We start from the raw sequence: 14,041 nt of genomic DNA on the forward strand, positions 1-14,041 counted from the left end.
GCATCATTATTTAACATTCAAAAAATATATATATGACCAAATCTGAAGGTTCTTGAGAACAGAAAATGGTTTATGATTGCTTGTATTCCCCAGCATCTAAGTTAGATATTTTAGAATAGCTGCTAAGTAGATGTTAATTGAATAAATGCCCTTATAAACAAAGGTATGCATGTGAAATTATGAATGAGTGAACTAGTTGGAAATCTGGGATCTAGAAGTAAAAGCTGTCGTACTCAATAATATCTGATGGTTTACCATTGGGTTGGCCAAAAAGTTCGTTCGGGGTTTTCCCGAACGAAAGTTTTGGCCAACCCAATATAATGAACTTTCTGCTTATGTATAAAAATTTCTTAACTCAGTTTTAAAGGTTTTGATCTTGTTTACTGTGTTGTCAAGCTACTGAAATAGCTAATAACTGGGTGGATAAAGCTATCTTTTCACCCCTAGCAATTTTTGTAAAGAACGGACAACTATCTCTCTGTCTTTTTGTATTCATCTAAAGTTGGATGAGCTGGCCTTGCACAGTTGGGGGTTGGCTTGCATGATTTCTGTTTGTGGCAGATGAGTGAATCCGTGATTTGGGGAACGATTTATCTCCTGGAGGTCACGAGAATGGCCTCTGTGTAACGCCTACAGTTCAAACTAGTAACACAAGAGAAAGCCAACCTCTGCTTCCACCAATTTGTTTTTAAAATAAAGAATAATGCTATCAGTTAGCTGGTAGTTTTTTTGTGAAAAATCATCCTTTCTGCTGTGTGTGGCCAGTGTTTCACCAACTGCTTCATTCTGTTCAGTTTACGTGTCAAGGGCTCAGCAGCTAACTAAATCCTTAACAAAGAGAACTCAACCGTGACACTGTCCCTGTCCGTTTCCGACTGTAATATCTTTGGTTGGAAGTTGTTACATACTGTGTAGTTATGGCCAAGTGACAGATAATAAGAGCCATATCTATTCTAGTAAAGCTGTGAGATTACTTTTTCATGGCTTTCCAACCAAAATAAATGCAAATTGTTTTTCAAGGTTCAGTGTAAAAAGTGTTTTGAGTTAAATGAATTATTGTACACACTTTGACACATTGATTCTAACAAGTGACATCGTCATGTTGGCTGCAAACATTTCCAGTTGCCAAAGTATTTTCATATTGCCTTACAAGGACGGGATGGACCACTTTCCATCACCAAGTAAAGCACATGCATATGAGAGAGAATGAAGTCTCTCTAGCCCTGGGATCTGGGCTCTGCCTGGCTCTGAGGATGTGACCACAGAGCATTATGATTCAAGAAACAAAGGTGCCCCTTGGAGGACGGGGCAGATGCCACCTTGGGTTGTGTTTCTTTGGCTCTGATGATGTTTGATGTTTGGCTGGATTAGGTCTCTCTCTCTGGGCAGAGTCTCTCCACACCACCCCACATTTCTCACTGAAGCTGAGCTAATGAGAAGAAGCAGCACAGGGAACAGGCTCACAGCCCTGTTTCACACTTTGGGGAATCAGTTTTCTCTTTGTCCCTCATTTCCTTCATCTGTAGAATAGGTTAGATATACCTATCACATAGGTAGGTGTGTTTACGAATTAAAGGCAATATCATGAATATCAACTTAAAAAATTATTTATTTATTTGGCTGCGCTGGGTCTTAGTGGTGGTGTGCAGGATCTTCGTTGCGGTATGAGGGATCTTTGGTTGCAGCGTGTGGGATCTTTTAGTTACGGCATGCAGGCTCTTAGTTGCGGCATGCAGGATCTAGTTCCCTGACCAGGGATCGAACCTGGGCCCCCTGCATTGGGAGCACAGAGTCTTAACCACTGGACCACCAGGGAAGTCCTAATATCAACTCTATTGTATAGGAGAGGCTCAGATTTTTTCCCCCTAATTTCCTTCTCTTAGTTCTCGGGGAACACTTTCAGGCAGGATATCAAATTAAAATCTCTATTTGCAAAACTTCATGGAATTGACCAGGTTAAAATGATTTTACATGTCACATTCACAAAGTCATCAATAAAGGCCCTTCCAAGTGGGGAGAAAGCACTGCCCCAGCTCACTCATTGCAAAGGCATAGCTGAGTCCTGCTAGCACTTCCCATATACACTGACCCAAAACAGGATAGCCAGTAAAATACAGGGCACAATATTTGGAACGTACTTATACTGAAAAACTATTTGTTTATCTAAAATTCAAAGTTAACTGCTATCCTGTATTTTATCTGAAAACTCTAGCCCAAATTCCTTTACAAATTTTCTACTAGACAAATGGCTGTTTTTGAGCTTATCCTTGATTACACTATTTCATATTCTGTCACCTTGATTTTATGTATATTAAATTCCATTGGTTTATTGTACATGACACCAATTTCTACTAAGAATTTGCCACACTAAAAAAAAAAATTAATGAAATCAACTTTATCTTCTTAAAAGACTCTAAGGTTACCATTCTTGTAAAATTGCATTAAGGGATCTAAAATAAGACCTCAGTTTGGTTTCTGTTACATTATCTTACATAGTAAAATAGAATAAACCTGTCAGTCAATATTCTACATCCTTTCTGTTCGTGTTTTATCTCTCCAGCTCGGTTATTATCTACCTGGTTAGGGACTCTACGCTTCTGTTCACCAAATGTTGAGGGTCATATGACCATCTCCTCCCTTTGTTATTTATCTTCCCTTTTCTCACACAAACTTTAGTTTGTTTGTTCTGAGAGTTTTAATTTTGTGAAATTGAATTTTTCCCATCCTTTCCCTTCAGGACATAAACAGAGGAAACGGCTCTTCTTAGGAAATATACTGAAGCATGAGGAGAGACATACTGTATGCTCCAGAGTTTCCCTGAGGTGAGTTGGGGGTAGTGAATCAGAAGGGCTGGGTGTTCCAGAGTTACTTTCCCTCTGAGGCCACTGTGGCGTGATGGGAAGGACACTGGACATGCCATTCAAATCTTTACATTCAGGTCCTTGTCCTGAAACCTAGTAGTTATGTGTTCTTGCAGTAATGACTTGATATTCTGAATTTCACTCTTCTCAGCTATGATATAGGAATAATAATATATCCACAAATAACTGCTCTAAGAAATACAATAATAGTCAGGAAAGTGACTTATAAACTATAAAGTATTATACCATTATAAGATATTAACTTTTCTATATTAAATTACAATTCATTATTCACAGGATAGTGTTAGAAACTTATAGATACAGATATAGATATACTTTATATATATCTATATCTATATATCTATATATCTTTATATATATCTATATAACTTATAGATACATATACTTTTGTATATATACGTCTATTATACGTACAAATCAGCATCTGCCTTAAGACACTGATGTTGTGTATTCTTCACTAACTGTTTTTAATTCATCTTGAATAAAGTGATCTAAAACATGTCATAGAACTTCTTTTTTCCATCAATTAGATCAGTAAAATCTGCTTTTCAGAAGAAAGTAAAACGACAAGGGTAAGAATACCACAAAGGATCCCAGAGACTTCAAGAACACAGTTTACTCTTTTGATAGAAAAAAGAACCACCAGAATAAGGTCTCATTATTTACCAGGCATTAACAATTGACTAATTCTGCTTGATTCCCTTAATTACCCTCCAGGAGCTACACTGCAGAAGCCATACCTCCATTCAGAGCCTGGGAAAAGGGCACTCCCGGGTCTCTTCAATCACAAGAGACAGACAGCTGTGATGGGAGTGAGGGTAGAGTTTCTGTCGATAAGATGGAAACTTCTCTGTGTCTCTATGCTCAGGGCCTCTTTCATTCTGTTTCTGACTCTGCCATGAAAGAGCCCAGCCAGGGCTCATTGTAATTCTGTGCTGAGATGCATATACTCATCTCGAATCTTTGTCTCAACTGACTAGTGTTTGGTAACCCCTGCATTCTACAGGGAATCACGCATTTCCATCCATGCTAGAGATAAAATATCTGTTTTGACAGTCTTTGATTGTACTTAAATAGTACAGATTTTAAATAATCAAAGAGGGCTTATGTCATAAAGTTTGAGGTCTCAGAAGTGCTTTTCTGTCAGCAAGGAGGAGAAGGTTTTTTAAAAAAATAGGATCATACAATGATAGAACTAGAAGATAGCATGGAGATGCCTAGACTTAAGCACTCAGTTTACAGATGGAAAAGGACATACAGAGGGAATAAAAGAAGCTAGAGTGGCTTGCCTAAATTCACATATCTGGGTAAAAAAACTAGTATTTAGATCTCTTAGATCCCAATTAATTTTTCTTTCCAGTACAACTTTTAAACCTTTTAGATTCCTTTCCTCCTTCCTTCCCTCCCTCCCTCCTTTCCTTCTTACTTTCTTTCGTTCTTTCTTTCCTTCTTATTCCTATTATTATTTGTTACGATTATTATTTATTTAGGTTAATAAAGCATATACTTGGAGCCAATAGGCTTTGATCAAATTCTGGCTCCGTCACTTATTAGCTGTGGAATCTTAGGTAAGCTGTGTAGCTTCCTTTTGCTTCAGGTTTTCAGTTATAAAATGGAGAAAATAACACTATTTATCTCATAGGGATAATAAAGATTAAACGATCAAAGAGTAAAACATATGTAAAGACTCTTTTCTGAGCCTAGCTCAAAAATATTGGTCATTACTGTTATGAATCCACTTTGGTGTAGATTTTAAGAATTAAATGAATAAACTTAAGGTATGCTAAGTGATTGTTTTATCTCACATATTAGGATGATTAAAAAGTCAATACATAGTTTTAATGGGAAAATATAATTAGATCAAAATTACCAGAATTCAGCTCCGAAGATTGTTGTAAGCAGTGAAAATGTGAAAGTAATCATAGATAGTTATGTTTGAGGGAAAACCTGAGAAAAGAATAAATTATTGAGAGAAGATATGGAAGTCGTATATATTTTTTTCAAGAGAACTGTAGTACAATACTCAAATAGATTTGAATCATATATCTGCCACTTAAAAATCATGTAATCTTGGGCAAATTCCTTCACTCTTCGTGTTGGTGTTCTTATTTCCCCTAGCTTTACTGAAGTATAATTGACAAATAAAATTTTTTATATTTAAGGTATACAACATGATGATTTGATATATGTATACATTGTGAAATGATTACTACAGTCAAGCTAAGGAACACATCCATTGCCTCATAGAGTTACAATATTTTTCTTGTAGTGAGAACACAAGATCTATTCTCTTAGCAAATTTCAAATATACAAAACCGTACTATTAACTATTCTGTGTTGGTGTTCTTATCTATGCCACATGGGATAGCTGTCAAAATTAAATAAGACAACATATATCAACTATGTACAGTAGAAAATAAAGATGATAATAATAGGTCAAGTAATAGAGTTGGGATAAATAGTAGTAGCACCCAGGTCAGCATCTAATGGTGGAGAAACATTACATACTCATGGATGCAGTGTCTAGAAAAATATATAATGCTTTAGAAGCACAGGTATAACAGGTCACCCTGTCACATTTTAGACCAGGGACTAGCCAACTCCAGATCCTATCTCTATGACCCAGAGGTTTAGAATGATTTTTACATTTTTGAGTAGTTGAAAAAAATCAAAAGATGAATGATAGATTATGATATGTGAAAGCTGTACAGAATTCAGATGTGAGTGTCCCTCACTGGAGTTTATTGGCATACAGCCATGCTCACTCATTTCATGTTGCTCATGGTGGCATTTATGTTACAGTGGCAGAGCTGAGTGGTAGCAACAGAGCAGATCTGGTCCACAAAGCCAACCTTATTTACTGTCTGGGCTTTTACTGAAATCATCTGCTAACTCCTGTTTGAAACTGAAAAATCACCTGTGAGAGAATGTATTTCCATCAGACCCAAAACCAGAGACTGATATCACAGAAGAATGCATCAGGAGAGAGGAGAGCCTTTCCAGATTCCGCAAATAAAGCGAAGCAGATCAAGAAACAGTTGAGGAGAGTTGTTTATGCCAACAGCTGCTCCCAGTGCGTAGGAAAGAAGATGGTAGAATAATGGTCTTTAGGAAAGAATGGGTATTCTTTCAAAGAAAAGGCTAACAAATGGGCAAATGTTTTCTTAGAAAGGAAATGTGCTTCTGTCTTCCCTATATCCCATAGCTTAGGCTGTTCTCGATCCTCTGCACTAGAGGTTGGACTCCCTAGAAAGCAATCAGATCACAGCCAGTGGGCAAATTGCCCCACAGTTGTTTGTGGCTGCTGAGGGAAACAGACCGTTTTTGGAAACTCTGCCTGAGAATCTAGCATTATGAGATTAAAATGTCTATGTGAGAAAAAAACAACCTACAGAATGGGAAAAATATTTGCAAACCATACCTCTGATAAGGGGTTACTATCCAAAATATATAAAGAACTCATAGAACTCAATAGCAAAAAACCCCAAATCATCCAGTTAAAAAATGGGCAAAGGACCTTAATAGACATATTTCCAAAGAAGATATACAAACGACCAACCCAACAGGTACAGGAAAAGATGCTCAACATCACTAATCATTAGGGAAATGCAAATCAAAACCAGGATGAGATATCACCTCATGCCTGTTAGAATGACCGTCATCAAAAAGACAAGAGCTCAAAAATGCTTGCGAGGATGTGGAGAAAAGGGAACCCTTGTGCACTGCTGGTGGGAATGTATTAGGTGCAGCCACTGTGGAAAACAGCATGGAGGTTCCTCAAAAAATTAAAAATGGGACTACCATATGAGCCAGCAGTTCCACTTCTGGGAATGTATCTGAAGGAAGTGAAAAACACTATGTTGAAGAGTTATCTGAAACCCCAGGATCATAACAACGTTATTTACAGTCACCAAGACACGGAAACAACCTACGTGTCCACTGACAGATGAATGGATAAATAAATTATTGTATATATAACAATATTATTCAGCCATAAAAACAGAGGAAATTCTGCCCTGCAACCACATGGAGAAACCTTGAGGACATTATACAAAGTGAAATAAGTTAGAGAAAGACAAATACTGTATGGCCTCACTTACGTGCGAAAGAAAGAAAAACACAAAATCTCGTAGAAAAAGAGATCAGACTTGTGGTCACCAGAGGCGGGGGGTAGGGGGAGGGAGAAGTTGGATCAAGGTGGTCAGAAGTACAAACTTCCAGTTAATAAGATAAATAAGTAGCACTAGGGATGTAATGTACAGCACGGTGGCTATAGTTAACACTGCTGTATTGTGTATTTGAAAGTTGTTAAGACAGTAAATCCTAAGAGTCCTTATCACAAGGAAAAAAATTTTTTTTCTTTTTTTTTTTTGGTATATGAGATGACAGATGTTAACTAATTGTGGTCATTTCATGATGTATGTAAGTCAAATCATGCTTAAATGTATACAGTTCTGTATGTCAACTGTATCTCAATAAAATTAGGGAAAAAGGCTCACGTGAGGGATTGGTTGCACTAAATTAAAAAATGTACGCGAATTAGAGACAAAACATCCCATATCGCCTCAACGGATCACGTATCACTCTCTTTTCCATATACCCTGTTCCATACCAGTTACCCCAATACTATGTGAATTCTCCTTTCCCAACACATTTGCTCAATCTGTTTCCTCAATCGGAATTTTCATCCTTTGCTATAAAAATCTTTTCCAGCTTTCAAAACCCTATCAATTTCCTCCTTTTCGAGAAAATTCTTCCTGTACGGCAGTTAGAGTTGTTCCTTCCCTCTTCTGTCTTTCCACACTTCTTCAGATGCACCTCTGTTTCATTCTTTATTCTATTCTTACTTGGCTCATATGCATGGCCGCACCCATTACTGGACCATAAACTCCTTAAGAACAAGACCAGGGGCTGCCTTTTGCTGCCCCCTGTCCTTAAGCTGAGTATTTTGAGCATGGTGGAGGCCTAATGAATAGCTATTAAAGTGAATAGCTAAAGTCATTTCTCCCCCTTTCTCCTCTTCCGTTTCTCCAAGGTGGAGCTGTCCTCAAAAAAAGTGGCAGGGAAAGTAATGAGTGCTATTAAAAATCAAGGGGTGTTGAATTGGGTCGAAGGGCAATACAATCCCAAGTCTCTACATATTAAAATATTGTACAATTAACCCTAAATAATTCTCACTATGTAAAGAGCAATTAACACACACTGAACTAGTCATTAAACATGAATATAGAAAAATGTTCTCTTCTGAATAGCTGATTTGTTTCTTAGAGCAGTAAACTTGGAGACATTTTTTTAGTTATTTGTTGGAAAAATCAGCTTTTTCAGGGATAGACACTTAGTTAGCTAGAGCAGGTGATTAACTCCAAGAAAATAACATGTTGATCCCGTGAGGTGAACCACTGCTTGCACAGATTATATTTAGCATTTCAGGTGTTTAATTGAACTCTGAAGTAGAACCAGAACAGGATGGATATAAAAGCAAAAAAACATTGTCTCTGGCATAGCCAACAGCACCTTTTAAATCTCATCCCCTTAAAGTTGGAAACATTAGCAGCCCCTGCACCCAGATGGCCTAATATCTTTTAACTTCAAAATGAAGGGTCACACTTGAGAGCCTATTTTTGATGCAAAAAGATCTTTACAACTAAATTCTAAGCAGTTGCTCACATAGAAATCACTCAGGAGAAAACAGAAAGCGACCACAGTTATAAAAAAGAAATGTGCGTGGACGTGTGAAATGAAGCTGCCAACTACCTCATCCTGTTGGTTTCATTCTGAGGGGTGCCCATCAATTTTCTGAGTCAGATGGAGAGCAGTGCCTGTTAGGATAGTGCATGAATAACCCATATTTTTAAGGACATGTTTTGTGTTTTACATAATAAAGCAAAACCAAGTAGAAAATTACTTGCTCAGTTTGCCTGAGACCAAAATTCAGTAGGAATCAGTTACCTGGCTGATGGGAGGTAAGCTCCAGAGTGGTACCCATCGGGTCTGTGAAACAGTCCAGTCATAGGTAGCTGTATTTTCACATCCTTAGGACAACAAATAGTTATGACCGAGACCATTTTGTGTTGCTTCGTGAATTCTTTTGCTAGAGGTAGAGGAGTGAGACGTCATTTTTTCCTCTCTCAAAGGGAGATCTATATAATTTAAAATAAGACTGGAAAAAAGTCTTCCACTTGGCAAGGAATTAAAGCTGGATATGTCCTTCTTAGTGTCTCTCCACATTTTGTAAATGTCCTTGTATTTTTTTTTGCTAATTACTTGATTATGAAGACTTTTCAAAAATCAAATACTTTACAGGGCTAAGTAGTAAAAGTTTAATTTAAAAGCATCAGACCATGACATAATTTTAACTTAAAATGAGCCTCCTGGGTTAAGCAAATTCTACTTTTTTTCTGGGTCACAAACTATCATATACTTTCCTATTTAAAAACATTACTTTGGGCCGCATCTAAAATTCTTTCATTTTTCTCTCTCTCTCCTTCTTAGAGCTAAGTATCTAGCTTGAGATTTTAACCTTTAGCTGCTGTTAAGGAACCCAGTTTGAGGGCAGACGTCCTTTCTCCTTTTGGGGATGTACGTACCTCAGGGTTCAGAGATGATAGAAAGCACTAAATATTGAGAAAGTAGAGCTGGAGAAGGGTTCCTCCAGGGCTCAGTGACTCCTTACTTCTATTTGTCTTTGCCCAGTACTGAGCACAGTGCCTTGTACATAATGAAAACTCAGTAAATATTTGTGGAATAAAAAAAAATAGGAATTGGGGCACGTGCCATTTATTAGTTGTGTGGCCTTGGGCCACACACACAACCGCTTGGACTTCAGTTTTGATTTTTTTTATCTGTGAAGTGATGATCTTTCAATTACATGGTCTATTAAGTTCCTCTTAAGTTTCAGCGTTCTGTAATTCCATAATAACTTAACTTGGCCATAACAGAGAAGAAATGACTGCTGAAGTGGCAAAAACACACAAAAGCCTCAACTGGAAGCTTTCTTTTTTTAAAACGATTATAGAGTCTAATCTCCCCAAGCAACAGTACATAGCCTCCTGGGCTCTTGGTGGACCACCTATGAGCTCTCTTGTTCATTTACTTAGAGGAAAATTCATAGAAAGCTGTATCTTAAGGTGGATTAACTTTGGTAACTCTCGAAATGAATACTTTGATTAAACAGGAAAGTAGTATCTTGGTAAATGACTGTTACTGTGCAGGTCAGCCTTAGATAACAGGCAAAAACTGAGTGGACCTTTATTTTTATGGTTGCTACATCACACTGAGCTCAATTCAACCCAAAATCAGGCAGCAAGAGGACTAATAAGTCTGAACCCTTGGTTAGCAGACCTAAACAAGATTATATTCTAATTGTCCAAGGAGTTCTCCAAGGCAAATCAAGCTTCTGTCAGCCACCCCTCACATACTCAAGTTCCTGAAAGTAATTAAAATATTTTCATTTTAATAAAGCTGTAATGTGTACTGGTGTCTAAAATGACCTGCAGTCAATTACACAAACACCCAGAATGATTTTCTTTTGCCTTCCTTGTCACCAGTTAAAGGCATGAAATAAATTCTATCGCATTTTACCTTCACAAGAATATTTTGAGATTAATTAAAATAATATGAGTGAGACAATAAGAATAGAAATTTCAAACTATCGTATTACTTTTTTAGTTCTTATTCTCTACTATACTAAGCATGGTAGAGATATTACCTGTAATTCCTATGACAACCCTGAATGATAACTTTTCTCCCCATTTAATATAAAATTGAGGTGTTTTTTGTTTTGTTTTGTTTTGTTTTTTGCGGTACGCGGGCCTCTCACTGCTGTGGCCTCTCCCGTTGCGGAGCACAGGCTCCGGACGCGCAGGCCCAGCGGCCATGGCTCACGGGCCCAGCCGCTCCGCGGCATGCGGGATCCTCCCGGACCGGGGCACGAACCCCTCTCCCCTGCATCGGCAGGCGGACTCCCAACCACTGCGCCACCAGGGAAGGCCTAAAATTGAGTTTTTGAGAGCTTTGTCCATTCATGGTTACATAATCAGTAAGTTCTAGAGTCATGATTTGAGCCAGGTCTTTAGGGCTCCAAATTCAATAAACATTACAAGTTTATTAACATGAAAGTCAACTCCTTGGACAACTAGAATACAGTCTGGTTTAGGTCTACTCACTGAGGGTTCAGACTTATTGGTCCTCTTCAGAAGCTAAAGCAAGCCGCCAACATAAAATTTGGGGGAAATCTATATTTTTCTTAATTATTTCACTAGAGAGTAAAAGGAAAGCTAAGCTCATTGCATTGAGCCACAAACGACAAAGATTGAATGAAAATAGAGGAAAGAAATCAGTGATCGCAATTCTAAGCCTTGATCTCAGGAAACACGATGGTCACACACAATTTCCACATAGCTGGGTGCTGATGGGGTCAGATTAATGCCAGATGCTCCAACACTGCAAATGACAGATTTTGAATTTAATATCTCAAGACATCTTAATGCTCAACAGACCTAAAATTATATGATAAAACTCAGACCTAAACCTATAACAGACCTAAAATTATATGATAAAACTCATTTTCCCCCCAAAATATTTTAGTGTTTAATACCACCACTTTCTGAGTTTGAGTTCTCAAATTCAGGACTTCAGTCCAGTGTGGGAGGAAGTTCATCCTTCTCAGCTGCCCTTGAACTTCATCCACATGGCTCTGCTGTGAAAACCCTCTCAGATAGGAAACTGGCGCTGCACTGCCTGCGGCTTATTTTCACTTCCCTTTGAATCACATGATGAACATCTTGAAGTGGGACCAGAGGGGAGGATGGTTGCAGACTCTGAGTGGGCGCTTTCTTCGGTCACTTTAGATGGCGAGCTGGACTACCAAGAGAGAGAAAAGATGCTTTTATGGTTGAGAGAGGCCAATAAATGGTGAAGCTAATTTGAAGCCGTGCTTCTGACTAGGAATAAAATAAGTCACGCAGGCGAGAAATCAACGCTCTTTACGTTATGGACTCGAGCTCTGCCAGAGGGGGTGTATCCGGAGTCTCCTTACAATAGTAATGAAAGGACAGTGATTTTGCTCTCAGCTTTTAAATGAAACCTCTTCATGGCCTAATTGTGTCAGCTGCTTGATGCTTCTCTTTCCAGGACACCCTCCTGGAATGGATGACACCCTCCAATTTTGTGGCTTCTCTCTGTAGTGTCCTCAAAAACCATTTGAGACGTCAGTGTTGGGAGTCTCTCTCATTAGAGGGTTAGCTCAACATAGAGGGTTTCTGTAACCTTTACTATTTGAAATTTAGCCCTTGGATTCTTGTGACTGGTCACGTTCAATTCATTTTTTAAAATGGAATTCATTCAATTCCATTTCACTCAAGTTCCTAGTAGAGGATATTAGTACCGCGAAATATATCAAGGGCAATAATTCTCAAGAGCAGTCTGGTTTTTCTCATATCTTTTTTGGTTTCTAGAGAGTGAGTGCAACTCACAAAAGTACCTTAACTCTCCAAATCCCATTTTAATGACCCAAGACACATTAGGGCCAAAGTCTACAGTTAAGGCTTAGGCAAGAAGAAAGGCGATCATCAATAGGTCCCAGTCTCTGAGGCATTTTGGTTTCAGATGAAGCCATTGTGATTTCCTGGGGGAGGGGGATCTGGTGAGGGGTTCTCACCACACAGTTCAGCACTGGAAAAGCGGGGGGCGAGGGGCTTTCCTTCAGAAGTTAGACAAAGTGTTTTCTGAGGGGGTCACGAGACCCTCCAAGTGATAAGCATGAGGGTCCCCAGTGGGTACCTGGCAGCTTAGGTCAAAATAAGGATTTGCAGGTTCTTGCTAATGGCTTACGTGGAGCAGGTAGCGGAGACAGGATTCCAGCGCTGCCCCTCAAAGTTCTCACCCTCTGTGTTCAATCAAAGGCTAATCTAGGAGCTGCTGGGCAGGGTCTGGACAGGTGGAATTAGTGTCACTAAATCAGCCGCCCTAGAAATGGGGAGATTATCCTAGAAGACCGGGGTGGCCCAGTGCAAGCACGTGAATTGCTTATAAGTAGAAGAGTTGCTCAGAGGACTGCAGGGGGAGAGGGAGCAGGAGAGACCCCGCGTGTGGGGCAGGCTCGGCCAGTGCTGGGGGCTGGAAGCTGGAGAAAGGTGGCCCCCAGCCAAGGAATGTGAGTGTCCCCTGCAAACGGAGAGACCTCAGTCCTACAACCCCGTGGCACTGGATTCTGCCAACAGCCCGAGTGAGCTTGGAAGCAGACCCATCCCCAGACGCCCCAGTGAGGGACACAGCCCTCCCACCATCTGTGAGCCAGAGGAGAGTCAGCTGTGTGGGACTTGTGGCCTCACACTGCGAGATAAGAAATGGTTGTTGTTTTAGGCTGCTAAGTTCTTGATTTTTACGGGGTGACAGAAGGCGAATACAGCAACTGACTCGTGCTTTGTCACTTCGTGTCCCTCCGCTCTGAAGGTGTACTGAATAACATGGAAGATTTGTTGCAGGGAACGCCTGACATGGGTGAGACAGAGCCCGAAGGAGAAGGGTATGGCGCTCAGGTAATCTACACACCTGTGACAACAGACCTGGAGGGGAAAATGAAACAAACATACAAAAACTCACCCTAGCGGTGTATCCCCTTAATATTGAACCTTTTTAATTCCTTGCCTAGTTCCTCTTGGGAGCTATAGCTCTAACCAAACACAGATGCCCCTAGGGTTCTCTCTGCCACCCACAAGAAGTGAGGGAGGAGGCAAGGGTGGGCATGAAGGGCAGGGGCCAGAAAGGATCAATTAAAGGGTTTGGGGAACACGGCTTGAATTCCACTCACAGAAGCTGGACTCATCGTCCCCCCAGGATTGACCTGGTGGTGATGGCTTTGGAGAGGAAGCGGGATGTTTGGGCTGGAATGCCCACCAGTTGCCTACTTTTCTCTGCTATATTCAAGATGATTCCCACCTACCTTCTGGAGTACAGTGCGGGTATCGCTGGACGGCAAGGGCGATGGTTACTTTGCACAGTTCCTGCTGGGGTCCACAAGAGCTGCAGATACTGATCAGCTTAGAAACTTGCTTCTCAAACTTTGAAGGGCGTGTGTACTGTGACTCCATTTCAGTTGCCAAACAAACCATCATTCGTATGAATGTAAAACTCCTTCTATCTCCTTGTTAACAGTTTCC

The 14,041-nt window shown here is 39.8% G+C and overlaps 1 protein-coding gene and 1 non-coding gene across 2 annotated transcripts in view; both read right to left on the reverse strand.

Annotated features, from left to right (window-relative positions):
- Positions 1 to 14,041, reverse strand: part of GALNTL6 (polypeptide N-acetylgalactosaminyltransferase like 6) — a 1,149,397-nt gene that overhangs the window by 314,866 nt on the left and 820,490 nt on the right. The gene's annotated exons all lie outside the window — the stretch shown is intronic.
- Positions 1,744 to 1,816, reverse strand: TRNAG-CCC (transfer RNA glycine (anticodon CCC)). Its single transcript has one exon. It is a non-coding gene; the product is annotated as a tRNA-Gly (tRNA).

This window comes from Lagenorhynchus albirostris, chromosome 7 (genome assembly GCF_949774975.1).
Source record: "Lagenorhynchus albirostris chromosome 7, mLagAlb1.1, whole genome shotgun sequence".
Classification (NCBI taxonomy): Eukaryota; Metazoa; Chordata; class Mammalia; order Artiodactyla; family Delphinidae; genus Lagenorhynchus; species Lagenorhynchus albirostris.